This window comes from Triticum dicoccoides, chromosome 4A (genome assembly GCF_002162155.2).
Source record: "Triticum dicoccoides isolate Atlit2015 ecotype Zavitan chromosome 4A, WEW_v2.0, whole genome shotgun sequence".
NCBI lineage: Eukaryota > Viridiplantae > Streptophyta > Magnoliopsida > Poales > Poaceae > Triticum > Triticum dicoccoides.
In genome coordinates this window covers 700,160,806-700,179,675 of record NC_041386.1, presented here as the reverse complement: position 1 = coordinate 700,179,675, position 18,870 = coordinate 700,160,806, and the positions used below count along the sequence as shown (strand labels likewise).

General features: G+C 42.7%; 1 pseudogene; it reads right to left on the bottom strand.

Annotated features, from left to right (window-relative positions):
- Positions 1-13,046: 13,046 nt before the first annotated feature.
- LOC119284140 lies at positions 13,047-17,190 on the bottom strand (annotated as a pseudogene).
- Positions 17,191-18,870: the final 1,680 nt, after the last annotated feature.

The window sequence follows — 18,870 nt, the reverse complement described above, 5'->3', positions numbered from 1 at the left end:
AATCTCATACATCACATATATATCATTCATCACATCCTTTTGGCCATATCACATCACACGACATATGCTGCAAAAACAAGTTAGACGTCCTTTAATTGTTGTTGCATGTTTTTTACGTGGCTGCTATAGGTTTCTAGCAAGAACGTTTCTTACCTATGCCAAAACCACAACGTGATATGCCAATTGCTATTTACCCTTCATAAGGACCCTTTTCATCGAATCCGATCCGACTAAAGTGGGAGAGACAGACACCCGCTAACCACCTTATGCAACTAGTTCATGTCAGTCTGTGGAACCTGTCTCACGTAAGCGTACGTGTAAGGTCGGTCCGGGCCGCTTCATCCCACGATGCCGCCGAATCAAGATAAGACTAGTTGTGGCAAGTAAATTGACAAAATCGACGCCCACAACAACTTGTGTTCTACTTGTGCATAGAAACTACGCATAGACCTAGCTCATGATGCCACTGTTGGGGATCGTTGCAGAAATTAAAAAATTTCTACGCATCACCAAGACCAATCTATGGAGTAACTAGCAACGAGAGAGAGGGGAGTGCATCTTCATACCCTTGAAGATCGCGAGTCGGAACCGTTACAAGAACGCGGATGAAGGAGTCGTACTCGTAGCGATTCAGACCAAGGTGGATTCCGATCTAAGCGTCGAACAACGGCACCTTCGCGTTCAACACACGTGCTGCCTGGTGACGTCTCCTGCACCTTGATCCAGCACGGAGGAGGGAGAGGTTGAGGAAGATGCCTCCAGCAGTAGCACGACAGCGTGGTGGTGATGGAGTGGCAGTTCTCCGGCAAGGCTTCGCCAAGCTCACGTGAATGAGGAGAGGTGTTGGGGAGGGGAGGGGCTGCGCCTTGGATGTGGTTCTGCACCCCTCCCTCCACCCCTCTATTTATAGGGAGAAGGGGGAAGGGGGCCGACCCTTCTAGATGAGATCTAGAGGGGGAGGGGGGGCGGCGGCCAAGGGGGAGGGGCCTTGCCCCCCAAGCAAGGGCCCCCCTTTAGGGTTCCCAACCCACTTAGAGGCTGGTTCCCTTCCACCTACAGCCCATAAGGCCCTCCGCGGCAGGTGGACCCTCCCGGTGGACCCCCGGAACCCCTCCGATGGTCCTGGTACAATACCGGTATACTCCCGAATATTTCCGGTGACCGTATGATGACTTCCCATATATAAATCTTCACCTCCGGACCATTCCGGAACTCCTCGTGACGTCCGGGATCTCATCCGGGCTCCGAACGACATTCGGTAATAACATACAAATCTTCCTTATAACCCTAGCGTCATCGAACCTTAAGTGTGTAGACCCTACGGGTTCGGGAATCATGCAGACATGACCGATACAGCTCTCTAGCCAATAACCGAAAACGGGATCTGGATACCCATGTTGGCTCCCACATGTTCCATGATGATCTCAACGGATGAACCACAATGTCGAGGATTCAAGTAATCCAGTATACAATTCCCTTTGTCAATCGGTTCGTTACTTGCCCGAGATTCGATCGTCGGTATCCCAATACCTCGTTTAATCTCGTTACCGGCAAGTCACTTTACTCGTTACGTAATGCATGATCCCGTGACCAACTACTTAGTCACATTGAGCTCATTATGATGATGCATTACCGAGTGGGCCCAGAGATACCTCTCCGTCATACGGAGTGACAAATCCCAGCCTCCATTCGTGCCAACCCAACAGACACTTTTGGAGATACCTGTAGTGCACCTTTATAGCCACCCAGTTACATTGTGATGTTTGGTACACCCAAAGCATTCCTACGGTATCCGGGAGTTGCACGATCTCATGGTCTAAGGAAATGATACTTGACATTAGAAAAGCTTTAGCAAACGAACTACACGATCTTGTGCTATGCTTAGGATTGGCTCTTGTCCATCACATCATTCTTCTAATGATGTGATCCCGTTATCAATGACATCCAATGTCCATAGTCAGGAAACCATGACCATCTGTTGATCAACGAGCTAGTCAACTAGAGGCTCACTAGGGACATATTGTGGTTTATGTATTCACACATGTATTACGGTTTCCGGTCAATACAATTATAGCATGAATGATAGACAATTATCATGAATGAGGAAATATAATAATAACCATTTTATTATTGCCTCTAGGGCATATTTCCAACATTCTGCCGATGCTGGACAAGTGTGTTCCATGTTACACTTCTTAATGCAAAAATTTCTTTCATGAGCTATCCTGGAGGCACACATGTAAAATTCACATCCATGCTCTCTCTGTGAACACCAAACAATAATTCTTGTTGGAGTGTTCCTATGTTAGTGAAAAGACCTCAGAGTCCTTATATGAAAATCTCTTAATGCTTCTTTGAACTGGTAAACACTACCAAAACACAAGCTCTTGCACAAGAGTAAAATGTGAATTGGGAATTGAGGGGTCAAAATATACCATTTCCTTCATATTTTTCTTACTACTCTTTGTCTTTGGCTTCTTCATGAGGTATGGTAGTTCAACTTCATCTTCTTCTTCCTCATCACTTATGCCTACATCACCAGCAAAACAAAACTCATCTGCTTCAGGAAACCAATCTTCAAAACATTTTTTCTCTACCTCATTGTGACATCTGCTAGTTGGACCAGGATTCTTCACATGTTTCACAATAGCAGTAGTTTCCAATGCTCTATCCTCTTCAGAGGCACACTCTATTTCCATTTGTTGAACAGCTTCAGCACTCCCATCTAAATAAACTGAATCATAAGAACAAAATTAAGACACTTCAGTGTCTCCTTCAAAGTGGTTCAAATCTGCCTCTCTTTGAATCCTGCTCCTCTCAAGCTGAGCCTTTCTATCATCTATCTGATTCTGAAGCTCAGATTGCTCCACAACCTTTTTCACACAGCAGCTCTCTTGAGTGTTCATGTAATTCCCATTAGCCTGTGTACTAATTCCAGGTTCAACATCTCTCACAATCCTTATGTTCACAACCTTGACATGATGGAAAAACTCCAACATTTTATGAACACTAGCTTCATCACCTAAATACTTAACTCTTTCAGATCCAATTTCCTCCTCCACATAGTATATGTAATCACTCTCCCCATACCCTTCACTAGCAATGAGTGATTGTAGAGTAAGAAAAGAAATGTTTGTCTCATATATACCCCTTTTCACATGGTTTCTTCCTTCTAAATGAAACCATATCTTCCACTTCTGGTCAGCCAAACTGCACAAATATGTGCTCATCAATTGAATTGAAATTGACACAACTAGAGGTGCAATAAAGTTTACTAAACATGTTCAGCAAACATAAACAAACTCTCACTAATTTTCCAGATTGAAGAAAACATGTGCATTTAAGCAAGAGATTCTCCATACCTGCCACCCATAGAACATCCAGGCGCCGGCGATGACTGGGCGACCGGTGCCTCCGGCTGCTGCAACCCTGCATGCGTCACGTAGCTGCTGCTCCCCAACCAGTTATCCACTTCAGAGAATGAGCCCACAGCGTCCAAACTTATGCCACCGCTGCCGCCGTTGCCGCCGCCCTCGCCGCCACCCATAACGCCGCCGCCCCTGTTCGGAATCACCGACGCCATGGCGGCCGCAACCTAGGTCAGACAGAGGACAGAGGGAGAGGAGGGAGAGAGTGAAGCGCGAGAGGGGAATGGATCAGATCTTGACCCGTTCCGACCGACAGCCGCCGTTTCTGACCGCGCCGTTAACGGCCGTTAACGCGCGGCGGGCGTCCGTTGGCCGGCGTGACACCTGAATCGTGGGACCGGCCTGTCAGTTTGGTGCTTAGCGCGGGCGAAGCGAGCGGTTTCGCGAGTTTGTAGTTTTTTGCCACGGATTAAGACAAAAGTGGTAGTTTTCCGCACAAAATTGTAGAGTGGTAGTTTTTCGTCACGTTTCCGTCGAATGAGGTAGTTTTTGGTTAAATACTCCCAGGCGGTGAATGAAGCAATGGATGAGCAGAAATGGTATATCGGGTGCTTCTTTTACGACAATTTCATGTATACGGGGAATAACCTCCTTGAGCAATTTGTGGGGAAGGCTTTGCCTCGCCTGCGGGTATATTAGGACATACTACTACTTATTAACACTGCATACACCATAGAATTCATAACTAAGGTATATCTAAACTTGATACGATTATGCTCTTGAATCCTCCAGAGGATGATACATATTTTATTCATGCAGTCTGAAACATTACGTCAGGTTTGGTATATATTTTTATGCCAAAAAAGTTATGTATATATTTAAGAAACTATGGACAAGTGCTCATTTAAATACTCTTGAACAACATTAATGGATACATATTAATTTATGGGGTAATGTGATAATTTTAATGTGCTTAGATTTGGAGTAGTGCTTATTTTAAGAAAAGATTTCCTCAAGTGCTTCAAACTGGACTTAAAAAGTCTGCAAAACATAGTTACGACTAGTAAAGATAATTTCTACTTGTAATGATTAATGCTCTAATAGTATAAAAATGTATTGAAAGACGGAATAACAAAAGCAACTTATATTTACTAGCAAAATCAATTGCAATGAAGTATAAAAGTTTAGTCTGAATATGAGTGGAAATGGGACCAATAACATGGGTGATCCGTCACTTCGCCTGAGTAATGTGTGGCTTTCAGCCTTAATCAATAAAAATGAGGCGCACAATCAATTGAACAATATGGATAAAACACATTAATTTTCTGAAAATGCACAACGGAGGCCACACACCTGATACCACATGGCCGCCGCGTCGACGAGACCTTCGTTTTCACCTTCGGCAATGCGTCCATCTTAGCTGCCACACCTGCTGCCGCCTTTTAATTCAAACATACTTCATAAATATGATACGTATTAATACAAGGCATCGTGCACGGGCGTTTCTTACACTAACGGTCATGCAAAGGCACAGGCGCGCAGCTCAATCGCCATTAATGGTCAACGCGGAACTTGATCGTGAGCTTAAGGTTAGTATGTGCGGCAACGATCAATCTCTTGAGGACTCACAGTGACGATGCAGCGAGTGATGAGCTCAAGCTATTTATTTGCTCGTCTATATTTAGTACATTCCTACCAGCCCGACAGTCGGTGCCCACGGTTGGGCCTAGCTACGCTCGGTGCGCATTCCGGTGCATTCCTTCTCGGCGTGCCCACAGTCAGACCTAACTGGGGTGGGGCTCAGCGCGCACTCTGACGGAACCAGGGAGCACGATCACCATGCTCTAGCATGACACATGGGGCCGCAGGAGCTCCGGGCCATCGCCAGAATGCCCGCCCACTCTGTCCGGTGTGCTTTGCGTGCTTTGTATGCTCATTGTCTACCTTGTCAAATTGCTCCAAGGTGCTCACTAACAGCAGTACAAGAGTGTCGAGCACCGGGAAGCTCGGGTTGATGCCAGAGTTTGTCGTCAACACTCAATAGAGCAATGGCGAGTACAACCGACATTAAGTCACCGAGGGGCGGAGCAAGGATTTGGCAATAGGGGGCGAAGAAGACAATGAACATCTTTTTATAATGATCATACAAAAAGGAGTCCAAGTAGGGGGGGGGCGTGGCCCCAGCTCGGTCCCCCTTAGCTCTGCCCCTGTAAGTCACCAGCAGGCTCGGTCCCCCTTCATCTTGTGCCACCTAAGCAATTCCAGAAACCAAACGAGCTTTCAGCTAAAAAGGGCCGGGATCGACTGCAATAAGAAAAGATAGGTTGCCAATTTCAGGGATCTTATAAGGTTAATGTTGAATTTCAACCAAGAGGTTTAGTTTAGACCTTTTTCTATTTCACATGTACATGTGAAATAGCAATTTCGATATATAAATACTATAAGATATGCCCTACATGGGCTGCACATTTTGTAAGAGCAGACAACATTGGAATTCCGCACTGTAGACAAAACTACCTCAATGACAGGGGATCGGGATCAGGTCACATGCCTCTTGGCAGTCACGGCGTAACATGCGCCCTCCCATCCACCGTTGGTTCTCCATCCAACGCCACTGATTGATCCAAACAAGTGAAATGAGTGAAATTTGTTATTGAAACAAGTGAAATCAGTTATTGATATTAGTGAAACAAGTTAATCAGTTTTTGAAATGAGTGAAATCTGTTATTGAAAACGAGTGAAATGAGTAAAACGAGATGAAACCAGTTTTTGAAATCACCAAAAATCTATTATTGAAACAAGTGAAATGAGTGGAATGTGTTAAATATGCTATTGAAACAAGTGAAATGAGTGAATTATGTTATCAAAACGTGTGAAATGAGTGAAATCTATTATTGAAAAGAGTGATACATGTTATTGAAACGAGTGAAATATGTTATCGTTTTTGCACTTGGATCAACCAGTGGTGTTGGGTGGAGAACCAACGGTGGATGGGAGGGCCCATGTTACACCGTGACTGGCAAGAGGCACGTCACCTGATCCCAGTCCAATGACAGGATACAACGTTCGTGTGTGCGCGTGTGTTTTCGACAGCGTCAACGACCAAGATCGTGCGTATTTCACAAGACTTGGCTCTTGGCACAAGGCCACGTAGGATGCTAACGATTCTGGGCGGAGAAAGTCCAAAATAAACCTTGAAGTCCTAGACGAAAGCTAAATCAAACCCTGAACTTTGAATCCCAGAAATTGGCACTCCGAACTTGTAATCCCTGTCGATTTTGGACCCTAGACCTGCTGGGCACATCGGGAAGACTACAATCCCGGCCGGGATTCTAGCTACTCTCACGGACTAGAATTTGGGCCGGCCCACTATAACACAACAAGAATTCGTGAGGTTTAAGAACTGTTCGCACATTTCTAAAATTGTTCAAAAGTTAAAAATGTTTCTGTTTTCTATTTTCTTGCACAAATTCAATTCGTTTTGTGTTTTAAGAAACTGTTTGGAATTTCGTGTTTCACACAAAATCAACTCTATTAGCATTTTAAAAACTATTCATGATTTGAAAAAAAATCACATTTATCAAAAAATATTCAGAATTCCAATAGTTTTTCACATGCTATGAAAAATATTTCATATTTCCAAAATTGTGACATTTTTGAAATACTGTTTTTGGAATTTCGTAGATTATTTCATAAATAATGTATTTAAAAAATGTTTCGGATTGTTGGCAGTGGACTCGACTGGGCCAGCCCACCAGACATGAAGCGAGTTTTTTTTCGTTCACACGCGACATAAAAATTCTTTCTTTCTTTTTCTTAACGGGCGACGTAATAATTCCAAAACAAGAAAAACATGTTGTGGAGTCGAACTTGGACCTGGTAGCCATCACACCAGACGACTATGATAGACATAGTCAGAGGCCCGAAATATTTAATCAGAAACCAAAGCGTCGAACTTTGAAAACATCTTTTACGGGCAAACAATTATTGAAAACGTACTTATTTATGAAATCTTTGAACATTTTATAAAGTGCGAGAACTTTTTGAGAATTTCGAATACTTTTAAAAAAACAACAACTTTGAAAAAGCAAACACATTTATAAACATTTTTTGAAACCTGAACAAAAATTTAAAGTGCAAACACGTTTTGAAACATAAATTTTTTCTGCAACCTGAACAAAATTTTAAAGTGCGGACACGTTTTGATACATAAACATGTTCTGAATCCTGAAAAATATTTCGTGACATCTAAAATATATCACAAGTTTTAAAAAATGTATGGGCCAATCCAAATGTTTATACAATGTATAATAATATCTGTGTGATTGAAAAATATGTTTAATACATTCAGAAAAATGTAAAATTTCAAGAATGATCACGAGTTCCAAAAATTGTGTTTGTGACATTTTTAAAAGAATGTGTTTAAAATGTAAAGAAATGTTTGCGTGATGTAAAAAAATGTGTCATAACCTTAACAGAATATATGTGGCATGTCCTTGAAAAAAGTGTATGCAAGTTGAAAAATGTTGAACCATGTAAAAGAGTGTTGTGTAGTTTTATAAAATGTTTACTGTCATTAAGAAAATGTAAAACATGTAGTTGAAAAAATATTACCATGTATTGAAAAAGTTTTGAAAACATGTAATTTATAAATGTACATAATGTATTTGAAAATATCAAAAATTTATCCAAAAATATTTAATGTGTGTGTTAAAAATGTACATTGGGTACTGAGAAAAATTAGACATGTGTAAAATGAAAAATTTAAAGAAAACGAAAAAGGAAGAAACTAAGAAAAACCAGTTGAAAGTATGTTTTGGACTTTTTCCATTCTGGGCCCACCCAGTTGAAAGTGGGTAGGGGCCTCCTTGTCTTGTCCGGGCAGCTGACTTCTTGTAGTTGGAAAAGTCGTCCTGATCACACTTGACTGAGTACGTGGTGAGCCAGGTACAAGTAAGCTTGGCCATGCCTCATCTCCGGGGCCATGCCGCAGAAGCTGCGATGGCCACCGCCGTCCACCACCTCCTCCTCGCGCTGGCGCTGATCCCGCTCGCGGCGGCGCAGCAGGAGTACCAGGCCAACGGCCAGTCCGACTGCTACGCCAACAACGGCAGCTCCGTCCACGGCTACACCTGCACCAGCAGCTCCAGCCTCCCGGCATGCGCCACCTACGTCGCCTTCCGCTCCGACCTGCCCAGCTACGGCTCCCCCATCACCGTCGCCTACCTCCTCAACGCCAGCGCGGCCGCCATCGCCGCGGCCAACGACGTGCCCGTCGCCTCCCCGGTCAGGAACAATACCCTGCTCCTCGTCCCCGTCCCCTGCGCCTGCACGGCCGCCGGCCGCTACCAGCACGACGCCGCATACGCCGTCCAGTTCGCAGACGAGACCTACTTCTCCATCGCCAACGAGACGTACCAGGGGCTCTCCACCTGCCAGGCAATCATGGTACAGAACCCTGTGCGCGACAGCGACATCTACCCCGGCGTCGCGCTCACCGTGCCGCGGCCGGGGTCAGGTTCCTCGTCACCTACGTCCTCGACTGGGACGACTATGCGTTCACCGTCGCTCAGCGCTTCGGTGCGGACTACCTGGCTCTGCTTCACGCCAACGGCATCGATGACGACACCACCGTGTACCCGTTCACCACCATGCTCGTTCCGCTCAAGGACCCGCCCACGTCTCAAATAGCGGTAGTCTTGCCGGAGCCTCCGGCACCGCCACCAGCATCGTCATCTGATTTGGTCCCGCCGGTGACTTCCAGTGAATCCAGCCGGCGGTGGGTCACCGCCGGCTTTGGTGCTGGATGCAGCGCTCTTGCTTTGGGTGCCGTGCTCGCTTTCTTCTTGCTATGGCGTCGGTGCTGGCCGCACGGCGACCGAAACAGGAAGACCACCCCGTGGCACGCTCCGGCGAAGGGAGCTTCGATGTGGCCGACGGTAGAGGCAGTGGACGTTCGCGAGGCGGTGTGGTCGCTGACCGTGCACGACTACGGGGATCTACAGAGGGCTACATCAGGTTTCTCGGAGGAGCGGCGCATCGGGAACTCGTCGGTCTACCGTGACGAGAGACGTCAATGTAGTTGTTTTGCTGCTAGCGGCACCTAGATGCTGCAATCGGCCATGAAAAATGCTGCGACAGTTTTGCATGCAACTACAACTGATGCTGCAACTGGTGTGAGTAAATCCATGATCCATCCATCAATGCAAAAAAAAGTAAATGCCTAACAGAATATCACCCGCTATGGGAGGACTAGATTGAATCCATCCATCAATGGATAGATGATTTAGAGTCAATTACACCACAGGTGCTAGAACTTGACACAAATGATCATTTTAGTGCTAGAACTTGTGGTGTAGATATAAATGGTTAAGGAACTTGACATGACGGTGCGAATACGGTGTTGTATACGCCTGCTCCATTGACTAGGTGCGCCAGCTCGGCGCGAGGCCTGCTGATAGTGACATGAAGGGGAGGGCAGGGCCTGTGGTCTGTCTTTTTGCAAAAAGGCCCTCAATATTTCTTTTTTCTCTCATGAAAAAGTTGCTCTAGAGAAATTGTACATAAAAGAAAAATGCCACTTCTGAGATTCGAACCCACCAACTAGAGGTTACCGGTGCGGTTGGCTGTCCAGCACACCGAGTCGGATGTGACAACACATTAAATATATATAAACTTTATATACTTTAGGCTGAACAATATGAATTAAGAACTTTAATCTCATAAAAAAATAAACCAAGTTAAATACCCGGGCATACCACCCCAACACAAGACGTCCCTTGTTTAAAAAGTAAGTATAATTACACTATGCATAATTCAAAAAGTTCATGCCATTTTAAAGAGAATTCATGTATTATTTTAAAACATATTCATACAATTTAAAATATTGATGAATTATAAAAAAATTATGATTTAATTAGTACACAATAAGAATCTGCAATCTGATGGCAGACTAGGCTCGTATTTATTTTTCATACATATTTCATATTTATTTTAGTTACAAATATGTAAAAAAGCACACACACACAAAATTTATTAAAACACATGAACTCTTTTTAAACAACCTAAAATTTTATTAAACCATGATCACATGTATAAAACTTCATGAATATGAAATTGAAATTCAGGAAATAAAAATAAAATATATACGAATTTATTTAAATATATAAAAAATCTAAAAGTAATTTAATATTTTCTTAAAATGTGAACACGTTTTAAATCATAGTTTTTTAAAATCCATAAGTTAATTGGATGGGTTTTTGTTAAATTTTGTACGGGGATATATTTTGATGTTATATGCATTTTTTAATGTTATTTATGATATTTATATGTATATTTTTTATAACACATCATTATAATTTACAGAACTTTAAAATGCGAAAATGTAAAATGTTGAAATTGTCCTCACTGACTACAATTCAGTCTAGGCACACGACCATTTTGTGTTATAGTCATAAAATTTAATTATATGGAATTTTGTTAAATTAGTACGGGGATATGTTTTTATGTTATACGAACATTTTCGATGTACTCCCTTCGTAAACTAATATAAGAGCATTTATATCACTATTTTAGATTACGGAGGGAGTAGCTTATTTATATGTATATTATTTATAACACATGATTATAGTTTACATAATTTTTACAAAATTTGAAAAATGCAAAAAATTAAAATGTTGAAAATGGTTGCGCTGACTGCAATTCAGTTTAGTCACACGATCGCATTGTGCTATATGCATAAAGTGTAATTTACATCAAAATAAGTTGCCTTGTCAGTTGTGCTGGAATGCCCGGGCACTTATTTACCCTGATGAGGTTCCTAGTTCGACTGACCGATCATGCACTGATTTTTGGGATTAAAATTGTTGAGTCGAAATATATAAAGGATATGTATCCTCAAGTGACAAGAAGTCTGCTTAGGTGTTCTGGCTAAAACCCGCTCATGCAATCTGCAGGTCGCAGGTTCAAACCTCTGGCGGATCACTTTCTTTTCTGTACTTTTTTTGTGAGAGAAAAACATATCAGGGGCTTTTTGCAGAATAAATAGGGCACACGCCCAGCCCAACCCTTTCAGCAACTGAAAGTGGGCTCCTCGCCATGCTGGAACACCTAGTCAGAGTTGCATGCGTATACAACACCGTATTTGCATCGTCAAGCCAAGTTCTTAAACCACTTATATGTACACCACAAGTTATAGCACTAAAGTGACTATTTGTGTCAAGTTCTAGCACCATTGGTGTAATTGACTCGATGATTTATTTTATTGTTTTGACCGGAATATCATGAGTGTTAGTCGAGTCGTCGTGATGTAGTCACCGGCCAACTTCATTTGCATGCTTGAACATTGAACTTTGGACGATGCTTGATGTTGGTGCGGTTGCTTTATAATATAAAGCGAGGAAACCCTTTTCATGTATTACGGTTTCTGTTTTCCATATTATTTACTTGTACACATAGTCGTTTTGGAGCAACTTACAAATAAATACATGTTTTTTTTTTTGTCTCATGTGCACTTATGAGGTTTAGCCATAGCGAATGACGAGCTATGCCAAATAAGGTGACTATGTGCCGCTATAGCCATCATAGTTAGGATAGAAGTACAAAGTGCAATAGCTAGGGATCGTAGCTAGGACAGCGGCACAAAGAGCAGTAGCTAGCAATTTAAATCGTTGTTCTCGACACCGAAGTGCGTTAAGACATGGGATCAGTGCTGGTCAGTTAGCCAGGCAAGCTAAAGGTGATCTATTCTGGAATAAGACCAAACTGGTAGCTGATATCTTAGTACGTGAGAGCTCTACCACGTCTCTGGAACTATTTTAAAACTCCTATGTAACTTACATGATCTCCTTCATACTCCCTCCGTCCCAAAATAAGTGTCTCAACTTTGTACTAGTTCTAGTACAAATTTGTACTAAGCTCAAGACACTTATTTTGAGACGGAGGGAGTATATTTATAAGAGTTAAAAAAAGATTGACACCATGTTAAATTGCTTTGAAGCTTCCATGTGATTATTAATCTTGTTTTAATATTTGCAAGGTTGCGAGAGATAGATTGTACTCCCTCCGTAAACTAATATAAGAGCATTTAGAACACTACTTCGGAGGTATAGACGCTCTTAAATTAGTTTACAGAGGGAATACAAGGCTGAGCAAACAAACAAAGTCCGATTTTTCAGGGGCGGAGCCAGGAAATTTGGTCATTGGGTTCACTCCATGACTGGTTGTGAGAACTTACTACTAGTATGTGAAGTGTAAAGTATAATTTTAAATTATCTTACAACAAAATTATAGCACCCAAAAAAAACATAATGAATAGAAATATGGTATCATATATCACACATTATGTTGCATTAAAAACTGAAGAGTGCAAGACATACCCGTTCAATAAGTGCTCCACGTGTTTACTTGTTTACATATTATAAAATCACTTGTTTACATATTATAAATAGAGTAGCATCAGCTCCACGTGTAGCTTCTCATCTTCCTTGAACACAGAAAAAACGACAAGTTAGTTTGACAAGTTTAGAATAAGTAGTAACAAGAGAAATAATATTGTAAATTCACTCACATTTTAGAGTGTCCCCTTTCGATCTTTCACTGCCTTAAAAATATTAAACACTGCATCATTGGTAATGGTAGAAAATATATCTTTCTCCACATAGCATATTAGACAATCACTCATGAATTGATCACCCATTTTGTAGCGTAACTTTTTTTTACAACATTCATAGCTGAAAAGCATCTCTCCACTGATGCAGTGGCAACTGGCAATATCAGTACTAGCTTTAAAAGATGATAAACCAAAGGAAACGTAATATGCTTATTTGTTTCCACCATTAGTTTAGCAAGATCAGCAATTCCATCCAAATTGGCGAACCTTTCATCTGCTCGCACATTGTCAATGTAAGTGCGAAGTTCAGGACCAAGATCATCCAATTTTCTTGAATCAAAGTCATCCGGATAAAACTCAGCTAGCTTCACTAAGCTGTCCAAGTTAAAAGCAGCAAAGGAGTCTTTGGGGTTGAAAGAAGCCATGTGTCCAAGCAATGCAGAATTTACCTCATTGAAGCGGTCATCAAACTCTTGAAGCTGCCAATCAATGACGGAATTAAGACACTCAATTTGGTAATGTTGAAGGTTTGTCTTATTGGTTTTGTGCCGTGGTTTGTGCCGATTAACATATTGCTCCTGCATGTTTACATTCTCAATGTGATGCTCTTCACAGAATGAATGTGCCTTCTCAAGAAGTGAGTCCCATCCATTATCCCTTAGTTCTTGCAGCTCATTCCTTGTTGACTTCACACATGAGATGGCATTCAGGATGTCTTGATCCTTCCTTTGTAAAGACTGTGACAAAGTATTTGCATTTCCCAATATATGCAACATCATGTGCAAATAAAAAACAAAATCAAAGGTCTCAAAATATGCTACAAGACCACGTGCTTGACATTTCTTTTCACTTTTGCCTTCTTTCTCAACATATTTCAGAACAGACATAACTGATGGGAACAATTTCACTAGACTTGAAAGAGTCCGGTAGTGTGAGCCCCAACGTGTGTCCCCAGCTCTTTGAAGAGTTTGTTCTTGATTTAGCACTGTGCCAGTGCTAATCTGCCCACTACCTATGGCTTTTATTACCTCCTCTCGATGTTTCTCTCTAATCATATCCTTTCTTTTGCAAGAAGCTCCAACCACATTGAATAAAACTGAGATCATGTAAAAAAAATCTGCAATATCATCATGCTTCTTTGATACTGCCACAATAACCAACTGGAGCTGGTGAGCAAAACAATGCACATAATAGCTGACTTATTCTCTTGCATAATCTTTGCTTTCAAGCCATTAAACTCACCGCGCATATTACTAGCCCCATCATAGCATTGGCCTCTAACCTGCTTTATGCTTAGTCCAATCTCAGTGAATAATTTTTGAAGAGTAGCCTTGAGACAAGTTGCTGATGTTTCCTTCACATGTTCAATTCCAACTAACCGTTCAATGATAAATCCACGCTTGCTAAGATATCTCAAAACAACTGCCATTTGCTCTTTGTCAGACACATCAGCGGCTTCATCAATCAACAAACTAAATACATCGCCCCCAATTTCATCAATAATAGAATTTAAAGTTATCTGCACAAAAGATAATTAACTTATTAGAGAACATTTGTTATTTGCAAGAAAACATAAATAGAGGCGATTAAATTTGATGTTACCTTTGCAAAATAATTTGCAATTTCCTTTTGAATATCTCCACATACCCACTTACAGTTTCTTGGAGCATTCTCAAGAACTACATTCCGTATAGCTTCATTCTGGTTTGCCAAAGTATGTACCAACTCTCGGAAATTTCCCTTATTTTTCGACTCCTCTGATTCATCATGGCCCCGGAAAGCTAAGCCTTGATGCAACAAGTATCTCACCGAATCAATGGAAGCATCAAGCCGAATTCGATTTTGCTTTTTTGTAAGATCAGTTTGCTTATCAAAAGCAACATGGATTGACTGATCTTGATTCATCAAAGCGTCACATCTTTTTACTGCTACATTGTGAAAGCTATTAACATTACCCTTACCCTCATGAGTATCGAGTCTGCTTTTCTTGTTCCAACCGTTCCAACCGTTAATTGCAAATGCATCACTTCCAGCTTGTCCCTCATTGTAATCTCTGAAAAGGTAGCAACACAAACAAAAAGCCTTATGCACTGTGTCACTATACTCAAGCCAACGATCGTAGTCGTTAAACCAATCTGGATTAAATCTCCGTTGAGTATCACCAATCTCCCTCTGCGGGTAATCAAAATTAGATGGTGGCCTGTAAGGTCCTCTCATTAAATATCTGCGCCTAATCTCATCTTGCTTTTTCGGATTTTTTGTGTAGTCTGAAATTCTCTTCCGATCAGCCGGATCATACGGCAACTCATCTAAATTAATTTCTGTATGAATAGTAGGCTTCGGAAGACTAGCTGCAGTGACATTTGATGCACTTAGCCTACGTCTAGTGGGTGACCTTGATGTGCCTGTATCATCATCTCGATCTGGTGACCGAGTTTTCTTCAAAAAATACCGCTCCATAGCCTAGATCAATCAAAGTTCATGGAGAAAAACGAATAAAAAAACTAGGGTAAAGCAGTCACTGCGTACTGGTGTTTTAGGGTAGATAAAACATACAAAAAAAGGAGAGGAGATGCGGCTGTATCATCTAATTACCTCAAATCTTGGGTTTCAGTATTGCCGATGTCGATCTGCAGCCGTTTACTTGCCGCGGGGGTGCGGCGGCGGCAGAGGCGTCGAGCGACAAGAACAGGCGAGATGGGAATTAGAGAAACGATTAGACGAACGATGAAAAAAAAACAGGCTTCGACGAGGCCGCGTGCGTCTGCCTACGCTTTTCTCGTAAAAAGGATTACGTGACTGACGCACTCACGATTCAGGTAAAACGATTACGTGGGCTTTTGGTTTTGGGCCTTTTCCTTCCACGTACGTGAGGTGTGCTGGGGTCAGCCAGAATATTTTGTTGGGTTCACATCAGTCAAACACCTATATATACCACGTCCGAGGCAAGATCCATTGGGTTCAGTTGAACCCAATGCCTATACACTGGCTCCGCCGCTGCGATTTTTCTCACCCGAAAGGCCACCGTCCAACTAAGCGAAACCAGTGGTATTAACATGCAACAACAGCTAGGAATGATGCAGACGTGCAATCTGACAGCTGAAGGATCTGAATAAGTGAGGAGCTAAGGCTGCCTGGTTGCAATGTCCCCTAAGTATGTAAACTGTAAAAGCAATAGATGTGGATCATGGGAATGATTGCTCAAGCTCTTCGTCCAGCAGCCAGAGCTCTGCCCAACTCCCCAACTCCTTTCTACTAATTCTATACCAAACACCTTACTGCCATTGGATTGCATGATCCCAACGTCTCCTAATCCTACAATCTACTACAATGATTTGACCAGAGCAAGTGCCAAACTGTGGTGGGACGATCGTAGAAGTACACTCTCAACTGGCAATAACATGAGAACTAGTGAATTTATAGAACGTGTGATGATACCATGAAGCACTATTTTCTCCTCCAACAACTCAAGTGTGCAGTCATAAGTTGATCTGGCCTCTCACCAACAAGCATACGAATCTTAGACTATTAAGGTATATCATCTATCTAGAATAAGAATATTTCACTATCCTATAGTGAAACCGTCGACAACATCAAGTAAATTTGCTAGCTCATGTGATGAACTTCCATCTTCGCAATGTCATGTGTTAATTTTCTATTGACACTTACTTTAGAAACACGAGTTTCCAACTTACTTTAAATAGTAACATGAGTTGCCAACTTGCCAAGCGATTTTTTTTTTTGAGGATCACTTGCCAAGCAGAATTACAAGCTGTATCTTATTTACACATATACCCCGGACCGAGTTATACATGTGTCTGATTCGCATCCAGCGCTTTTTCCTCCCAACAAATATTCACGCTAGCTATTGTTTACCAAGCGTATAATTTCTGGTTTCTGTACGTTTTTTGGTTTTGGTTGTGTGATTTCTGTCTCTCAGGTCTCCCGTATCGTGACAGAGATGGACACACGTTTCTCCTTTTTGTGTTTGCACTACCTGATATCCGTCTACAAAACTGAATCAAATATTCAGATCGGAGCTCTAAGAAGCTGCCTACGCATGGTGTGAATCCATCGACATAGTATGTTCATCAACACATTGACCTGGTAAGGCCGTGCGAACAATGGCAATTCATCGGCAAATTTCAAGATCTGGTTGTCGCCCGGCGAGCCGGCGCCGAACGACGACCTGCTCGTCGATGAGATCCTCATGCTCCTGCTAGTCACTGTCGTTGTGTGTGTCCGAGAGGTTTGCTTGGCATGGAACGCAATGCTTATCTCCGACCACTTCGTCATCGTCCATGTTACCAGAGTAGCCTTTGTTGGGGAAAGCGGTAATTTTCAAAAATTCCTATGATCACGCAAGATCTATCTAGGAGATGCATAGCAACGAGAGGAGAGAGTGTTTCGACGTACCCTCATAGACCGAAAGCGGAAGCGTTTTAGTAACGCGGTTGATGTAGTCGAACTTCTTCGCGATTCAACCGATCCAAGTACCGAACGTATGGCACCTCCGCGTTCGGCACACGTTCAGCTCGATGACGTCCCTCGTGCTCTTGATCCAGTTGAGGACGAGGGTGAGTTCCATCAGCATGACGGCGTGGCGACGGTGATGATTCGCCTAAGCACTACAGCGATATGACCGAGGTACGTAACTGTAGAGGGGGGCACCGCACACGGTTAAGAGAAGACTTGGTGTGTCCTAGAGTGCCCTCCTGCCCCCGTATATAAAGGAGGAGAGGGGAGGCCGGCCGGCCCTAGGGGCGTGCTAAGGAGAGGGAGTCCTACTAGGACTACTAGTCCTAGTATGATTCCTCTACAAGAGAGGGGGAAGGAAGGAGAGGGGAGGGAGTAGGAAAGGGGGCGCCGCCCCCCGTTCCCTTGTCCAATTCGGACTGCAAGGGGGGGGAGGGGCCTGCCCTGGCGGCCCTCCTCTCTCTCCACTAAGACCCACGATGGCCCTTTAGTTCCCCGGGGGTTTCCGGTAACCCCTTCGGCACTCCGTTTTTACCCGTACCTACCCGGAACACTTCCGGTGTACGAATAACATCGTCCAATATATCAATCTTTATGTCTCGACCATTTTGACACTCCTCGTCACGTCCGTGATCTCATCCGGGACTCCGATCAAACTTCGGTCATCAAAACACATAACTCATAATACAAATCGTCATCGAACGTTACGCGTGCGGACCCTACGGGTTCGAGAACTATGTAGACATGATCGAGACACATCTCCAATCAATAACCAATAGGGGAACCTGGATGCTCATATTTGCTCATACATATTCTTCGAAGATCTTTATCGGACAAACCGCATAACAACATACGTTGTTCCCTTTGTCATCGGTATGTTACTTGCCCGAGATTTGATCGTCGGTATCATCATACCTAGTTCAACCTCGTTACTGGAAAGTCTCTTTACTCATTCTGTAATGCTTCATCCCGTAACTAACTCATTAGTCACATTGTTTGCAAGGCTTATAGTGATAAGCATTACCGAGAGGGCCCAGAGATACCTCTCCGATACACGGAGTGAAAAATCCTAATCTCGACCTATGCCAACCCAACAAACACCTTCGGAGACACCTGTAGAGCATCTTTATAATCACCCATTTACGTTGTGATGTTTGATAGCACACAAGGTGTTCCTCCGGTATTCGGGAGTTGCATAATCTCATAGTCTGAGGAACATGTATAAGTCATGAAGAAAGCAATTGCAATGAAACTATAACGATCATAATGCTAAGCTAACGGACGGGTCATGCCCATCACATCATTATCCTAATGATGTGATCCCGTTCATCAAATGACAACACATGTCTATGGTGAGGAATCATAACCATATCTTTGATTAACGAGCTAGTCTAGTAGAGGCATACTAGGGACACT